We start from the raw sequence: 8,332 nt of genomic DNA on the forward strand, positions 1-8,332 counted from the left end.
TTTAACTAGGGTATATTATATACACCAAAGTTACTGTGGTAAAAGCTTGTATACCACGGTACTTTTTTTCCCAATAGTCAATACTACAGTATGCTGTAGTATTCGTTATCAAAGTCTTGTATTGCAAGTTTTAAAATAGAATGCACTTTGCTATATGATTCAAAACGTTGCAGTATTTATTTGCAAATTATTATAGTATTGTACATGTGGAAATGCTTATGTATAGTTATTTACAGTACTGTTATTTGCTTTGTCTTGCAGATACTCTCACTCTCATCACATTCATCTATTCTTCATTCCATTAAATACAACACAACGGCTCTTTTAAGAGCCATCATTAGCTAAAATCTCACTCAATTTCTCTCTCTCTCTCTCTCTCTCGTGCGCATGTGTGGACGAATGTGGAGCGAGTGTGATTCACGGAGAGGGGCTGTGGAATCTTTTGTATTTCCTCACCTTAAGGTTTGGTGAATTTACACCTTTTCACTTTAATCGATTTACTGTGTCACTGTTTCTACCTGGTATATGGTCACAAAGCACTAAAAAGGGAAAAGGGATCTGATCGGAGTCGCCAGTTTGGAACTGGCGGCTTTGATGATGGCGGAGAACGCCAATCTGGAGCAACTCAGCCGGCGGCACGGTTTAAAAGTGCCGGTCCGAGCTGAATGTCCTGTCGAAAAGGTTGTTTTGGCGATAGCTGAGGTTGTTGGTCATGATAGTATTAGATCGGCGTCTAGGATGAATGGCGCGGTTGTGGTGTTTCTGGATAAAGTTGAAAAAGTTAACGAAATTGTTGAAAGTGGTTTAGTACTTAATGATAGTTTTGTTAAAGTCTTTCCGCTTGTTAATCCAGCGAGAAAAGTCGTGCTCTCTAATGTACCTCCGTTTATCAGTGATGAAGCGTTGCAACGTGAGCTGTCAAGGTATGGACAGTTCGCGTCTGCAATAAAGAAAATTCCACTAGGTTGCAAGTCTCCGTTGCTAAAGCATGTAGTTTCTTTCCGTCGGCAAGTTTACATGATTTTGAGGTCAGACGTAGAAGAAATAAATGCTGCTTTCAAATTCAGAGTAGATGGGTTTGAATATGTGATATTTGCAACGACTGAAAATATGAAGTGTTACGGCTGCGGAAGAGAGGGGCATTTAGTGCGCGCCTGTACTGAACGAGTAAATGAAGCAAGCATAACAAACGCAAATGTTTCTCTAAATCAAGATGAAAATCAAGATATTAATGTAGAAGAACAGGACGGGATTAATGAAAATCCAGAAAGTATTGAGAAAGAAGACAAAGGAAAAAATGGAGAAACAGCAGAATCAACAAATAATGAAGTAATGGAAGTTGAAATTGATGAGGTGGAGAATGATTTCTTTAGAGAAGAAGAAAATCTATTTAAAGTACCAGCAGTGAAAAGAAAATCTAATTCTTGTGAAAAAACAGAGAAGTCAAAGAAAAAGACACAAAATGAGAAAAACATACAGAGCTCTGAGATATCCGATTCAGAAAGTGAGCAAGAATTGGTAGGAGCAATGCAGGACGATAAGCAAGATGAAAGTGGTTATAGCCTTGAACGAATGAAAAATTTCTTACAGCGTACAAAAGGCATGAGAAATGTTGAGGTGATAGAATTTTTTCCTGATATATCTCTGTTTATTGATTCAGCAAAATTTCTAATGAAGCAAAAAGGTGAAGAATGCTTGTCAAATCCAGAGGTATACAGGTTAAAAAAAATTGTGCAGAAGGTACGTTCCCAAAGAGCACAGAATGATTCACAAGAGTAATTTGTTAATATGCTGCATATTTTTTTGCTGTTTTTTTCTCCCCATCATGAGCAGCATTAAAATTGCATCACTTAATGTTAATGGTATGAGAAATGTAAAAAAGAGGATGCATATATATGATTTAATTAAATTAAAACAAATAGACATAGTGTTTTTACAAGAAACGCACAGTACAAAAGAGGATGAAGTTGATTGGCAAAAGGATTGGGAAGGAAATATTTATTTTAGTCACAAGACTGCTGTTAGTGCTGGGATAGCTGTGTTGTTTTCTAAAAGTTTCTTACCAATATCTTGTGACTCTTTTGAAATAATAGAAGGTAGGGTGCTTAAACTGGTTGTAAAATTTGAAAACATTACTATGGAATTAATAAATGTTTACGCTCCTGTTAAACCAATAGAAAGGATGTTGTTTTTGGAGACACTGTCTAACTATCTTAAGCAATGTGAAGTAGGAAATATTGTATTACTTGCGGGTGATTTTAATTGCACAGGTTATGACATTGATAGAAATCACATTGAACCTCATGCAGCGTCAAGACAGAAATTGCTACATATAATGAAATCCCACCAACTTTGTGATATTTGGAGGAATTTTCATTTTAAAGAAAAACAATACACATGGTCTCATATTAAGGAAAATTGTGTTTCATTGGCCAGGTTGGATCATTTTTACTGCTTTAAGCATCAGTTGCAGTGTTTTAAATCTTGTGATATTTATCCTGTTGGTTGCTCTGATCACTCTATGGTTGAAGTTTGTATGTATATTAAATCTGTAAAATATAAGAGTGCATATTGGCATTTTAATAGTACATTGATTGAAGATGCTTTTTTTAGAAAATGTTTATTTTCTTTTTGGTTAGGGTGGAGAACTCAAAAATGCAATTATACCTCCATACAACAATGGTGGGATATTGGCAAATTAAAAATACAAGAACTATGTAAACAGTATACTTCTAATGTCACTAAGGACATCATACAAAACATAAAGAATTTAGAAAAAGATATTGCTGAACTTCAGTTTTTGAGTGAAGTTTTAAGAGGTCAAGGTCACATGCAAATACTTAAGAATAAAAAAAATGAACTAGCCAATTTGTTGGACAATAGAGCTCAAGGAGCGTTGGTTAGGTCGAGATTTCAGAATATTTCTGAAATGGATTCCCCGTCCAAATTTTTCTTTGGTTTGGAAAAGAGAAATGGCCAAAGAAAAAATATTCAGTGCTTACAGTCTGTGGATGGAACGGATTTGACTATGGATTCTGATATTCGAAAAAGGGCTGTGGGTTTTTATAAAGAGCTGTATGCATGTGATTATGTGGAGGACCAGTCAATCAATCAGTTTCTTGTAGATCTCCCACAAGTGACTAAAGAGTCATTTGCTGACCTTGTGTGTCCTCTAACTACAGAGGAACTTTTTAAGGCATTGCAAAGTATGAAGAATGGTAAAGCTCCAGGCTTAGATGGGCTGCCTGTGGAGTTTTACAAAGCTTACTGGTTCTTCTTGGGAGAAGACTTGTTAGAGGTGTTAAGCAACAGCTTGAGTAAAGGAAAACTGCCTGTAAGTTGCAGGAGAGCAGTCTTAACACTACTCCCAAAGAAAGGTGACCTCAAGGAGGTTAAAAACTGGAGACCAGTGGCCTTGTTATGCACTGACTACAAGATTTTATCAAAAGCTTTGGCCAATAGACTAAGAGAAGTAATGGGACAGGTAATTCATATAGATCAATCTTATTGTGTGCCCAATAGATCAATAGTAGACAACATATCATTGATCAGAGATGTGATTGAAGTTTCTAAAATCTTTGGATTGAAGGTGGGTTTATTGACTCTAGACCAGGAAAAAGCATTTGACCGGGTCGAACATCAGTTTTTATGGAACACTTTTGAGGCCTTTGGATTCCCAATTGTTTTTATTGACATGATTAAGGTGTTATATAGTGATATTGGAAGTATACTGAAAATCAATGGTGGTTTGTCTGTTCCTTTTAAAATTAATAGAGGAATACGTCAGGGTTGTGCATTATCAGGGATGCTCTATTCAATAGCTTTAGAACCTTTGTTAAATAAAATAAGAAGAGAATTGGAAGGTTTTAAATGTGAAAATCTCTTTCCACCAGTAAAACTGTCAGCGTATGCTGATGATATAATGGTGCTATTTAATGGCCAAAATGATATAAATAAGTTAGTTGATATTGTGACTAATTATGGCAAGTTTTCATCTGCAAGAATTAATTGGGGGAAAAGTGCAGCTTGTCTTGTAGGACAATGGGAAAGAGAAATATTGTTTTTGCCAGGTGGAATGAGTTGGTCAAAGAATACATTAAAATATTTGGGCATTTACTTGGGGGATGAAGCAACTAATCAAAAAAATTGGGAAAATATATGTGATATTGTTGATGGAAGACTAGAAAGATGGAGATGGTTATTACCAAAAATGTCTTTTAGGGGGAGAGCCTTAATTATAAATAATTTAGTTGCATCCTCTTTATGGCATAAACTGTCTGTTTTAGAGCCACCTGCTGGAATTTTAGAAAAAATACAAGCCAAATTGATAGATTTTTTTTGGAATAAATTACATTGGGTACCTAGAGCTGTGCTATACCTTCCAAAAGAAGAAGGTGGACAAGGTATTATAGATTTGATGAGTAGAAAAGCAGCTTTTAGGCTACAATTTGTACAAAAGTTTCTATATAAATCAGATGTGGTTTGGACTAGCATAACGAGTTGTCTTTTAGGTAAAGTTGGTGGATGGGGTTTTGGAAAGAACCTTTTTTTGTTGGACTGTTCTAAATTTGATTTAAAGTGTATATCTCCTTTCTATGAGAGTGTTAGAAGAGCCTGGTGTTTAGTAAAGAATAAAAGAATGTTGTCTCATAACTCTTTATATTGGTTTTTAGAAGAACCACTAATAAATGGCGCACGCTTGGACCTTTGTGATGATAAAACACCTGGTTTAAAACAGTTGCTTTTTAATGCAAAAATGACAAAAATGAAGAACTTGATAGAAGTTGCGGGGGATAATCTGGACAATGCTGATGCAGTCGCTCAAAGACTGAATATAAGATCAACAAGAAAAGTTCATTTATTGCTCAAAAAACTAAGAGAGACATTGAGTCAAGAAGACTGGAACTTTTTATCATTACGAACAGTGCCAAATATAATGGATTCGTTTCCAAGTTTGGTCCTACAACAAAATCCTTCAGGAATGGAGAGTTTAAAGACTTCAAGAGACATTATTTTTGATTCAATGGGAGGCAAGATTCTGTATAAGATTTGTGTAAAAGTGATAAACAAAGAAAAATTACAATGTGTTGATACACCATGGAGAGAACATTTAAATGTTGATAGTGATGTTATGCCTGTTTGGAGTTCAGTTTACAAACCACCATTGACTAAAAATGTTGGAGATCTTCAGTGGAGGGTGTTAAAGGGTATTATTGCAGTCAATGCTTTTATCTCAATACTGAATCCAACTGTGCCTGACAAATGTCCTTTTTGTGATGAACGAGAGACAATTTTTCATTGTTTTATGCATTGTGAAAGACTGGGGTCTTTATTCAATTTATTGGAGGTTATTTTCCTTTCCGTTGATGAGATGTTTACAAAAACGATGTTTGTGTTTGGTTTTAAATATGGAAAGAAAGAAAAAGGAAAAGGGCGTCTGTTAAATTTTATATTAGGACAAGCAAAAATGGCCATATACATGAGTAGGAGGCACAAGATTTTGTATGAGACCAATCATAAAGTTGAACTGATTTTTAAAGGGCTTATCAGAGCAAGAATAAGGCATGATTTTAATTTTTATTTGTCAATGAACGAGTTGGACAAGTTTGAAGACATGTGGAGTGTAAAAAATATGTTGTGTTGGGTTGAAAATAATGTATTGATTTTTGAAGAAAATGTAGTGTGATTTTGAAATGTGTTTGTTTAAAGCAATGAAACATGTTGTAGTTTAAAATTTTTGTATTAAATAAAAGTGTATTCTCTCTCTCTCTCTTTCTCTCTCTCTCTCTCTCTCTCTCTCTCTCTCTCTCTCTCTCATACTCTTCATCTTCTTCTCACACTCTCTCTCTCACACAACAAACTTACAAAGATGGCACCTGGAGCCACAACACGCCACTGTGATTTCTGCAACAAAGAAATTGGCAGTGCCTCAAAAACATGCAAGTACTGTGGAAAGAAGGTTAAACAGAAGCGAAACGTTGAGGACCAAAAAAAAAAATTTGATGATCTGTGGGCTACCAAATTAAAAAAAGATGGCAATACATGCAAAATAATGAATTCTGTGGACTTACTAGTACGTTTTATTTAATTTATTTTTGTTTCATTAAAGTAACTTTTTTTGATAAAGACAACTCTTATTCAAAACATTTTGTTTTTCTCTTCTCAGCTCCATAAGTTGGAATTGCTTGGTGTGTCACCCATCCTTTTTATTTCTACACAACGAGGCCAGCACCGTACTACCAAAATATTTGCTAAAAACAAATACCTTCAGAGCCATCCCTCATTACAAGTGATGCAGAAACTTTATGAGGCTGTGATAAGAGGTATTTATTTTGTACATTTGCATTCACATTTTAAAAATCTGTTCTTACATTTATTCATTACAAGTTTTTGTATAGCACAGTTCACTGCACATACCATCAAAGACTCTTTTTAACACTATTCTCATAGGGTTTGAGTGTCTACATACATAGACAGCACATTGTTTTTTTTAAGTGGATATTTAAAATATTTTCAATGTTTTATATTTTGTTAGACATACAGTATCATCCTTGCAACTGTTTTTAACCGTCCAAAATAAGTGAGGGGGGAATTGTTTTTACTCTGATAGTCAGTGCAAGTAAAAAATATGTCATATATGCATTAAAAAACAGTACTTTCTCTAAAAGTACATCTTATCAAAATATGATACTTAGGTTTTATTCTAATTAGGTGCCAATAAGGCCAAATAGCAAAGAGACACTAAAAATTCAGAAAAAAAAAAAACACATTGGGCCTTAAGAGGCTGTAATGTTAAAGCAGAAAGTACCTGTTTAAATATTATGTTTATTACTTTTTGGGGTTCCATCACAAGTGTGTCAAAACAATGGTGATTGAACCAAAGTAGCAAAACTTGCCTTGAAGAGAAATGTTTGCAAAATCTGTTTAGAGGCTGGTGATGGGCCATAATGGTATCTACAGTGGCATCATCATCGAACCATAGAAACGTTGTGCAATTCGCTGTATTTTCATGTTTCAAGCTACAAATTTTTGAATCACATATGAACAAAAAACAGAGATATGATCTTTTAAAACTCTCATGTCCATATCAGAGCTGCAATATGTTAATTTTTACATCTATCTTGTGGATATTCCTCTGTGATTTAGTCATTAGTGACGGCATTATAGCGTTTAAGTGTCTGCTTTTATATTTATTGTTTTTTGGTTAGATTAAAATTTGCTGTTAATGAAAACAGCACTTCTGCTATTTATAGTTTGATTTTGCATTTTAATTCATACTGTCATTGCACTTAACCTGCAAATTAGAACAGGAAATGTATAAAAAGCATACATACACACACTCACAGTTAAAGTTACCATAGACACATCCATAAACTTCTCCTTTCTTGCTGTTCTTTCTCTGAAGGAATTCTGTTGAAGAGCAGAGCAGATATGTCTCTTGTCAGTTGGTAATGCTATATCTTATTGCACAACAATTGTCAGTTTTTTTGGCTTAAAGTTGAGAAATTACTTAGCCCATGACTTGGCGTTCAGCAAGAGATAATGATGTTTTGCCCACCAGTAAAGCGTTTCCCTAACGGTGTGATGGCATGTGAAAACAATTAATTAGTGACAGGTGTACTGAACTGTGGGAGAGGATTTGTAACAAAATTAAAAGAACATATTAAAAGAGAACATATAAAGAAAACTGACTGGTATGTTTTTAATTTTCTCTTTTCCAGTTTTGATGTTGTAATAAAATTACTCCCACATTTTGTAGAGAACTTTTGTAGCTGATCGAAAGTACAGAATAATGTACATTCAGACAGTGGTTAATGCAGAACAAAGCCAGACATGCTTATTAGCAAAGAGGAGCACTGTTGCATAAGGGCTGTGGTTGGATGTACACTGTTCTGAACAACCACAAAACTAGCACAAAACTAAACAAGTATAAGACAAATAGAAGTTAAGCAATAAGCTTTATTCTGTGAAAAGCCCAGTCTGTAGTTTCCTCGGGTAGGCCATCCTAAGGTAAATATCTGCAAAACAAAAGAAAAAAGTAACATGGAAGCAGTTCATTGAATTTCACGCAGAAGAAGGTCAGGGGTGTTTAGAGCTATTTCATCGGATATCGTTGTTTGTAAAACGAGATGCAAAGTGAATTCAGATTTTTGTTCTTTGGTAGTATTGTAGGTTCTAAAAACAAAGGGCTATCAAATTTCTGTTAATTATTGAAGATGAAAGACTGTTCTTTTTTTTTTTACCTATCTTCAGGGAACAACTCTGCCTCAGAGTCTGTGGACCCCACTTCCGTGAACCCCAGCTCTGTGTACGTGCACCCCACCTCTACCTC

At 34.9% G+C, this 8,332-nt stretch overlaps 1 long non-coding RNA gene across 1 annotated transcript; it reads left to right on the top strand.

Moving 5' to 3' along the window:
- The first annotated feature begins 376 nt into the window (after window positions 1–376).
- On the top strand, window positions 377–5,676 carry LOC141379498 (uncharacterized). The gene is made up of 2 exons (XR_012396276.1): window positions 377–2,420; window positions 3,185–5,676. It is a non-coding gene; the product is annotated as an uncharacterized lncRNA (long non-coding RNA).
- The last annotated feature ends 2,656 nt before the right edge of the window (window positions 5,677–8,332 follow it).

Source organism: Danio rerio, chromosome 20, assembly GCF_049306965.1.
Source record: "Danio rerio strain Tuebingen ecotype United States chromosome 20, GRCz12tu, whole genome shotgun sequence".
Classification (NCBI taxonomy): Eukaryota; Metazoa; Chordata; class Actinopteri; order Cypriniformes; family Danionidae; genus Danio; species Danio rerio.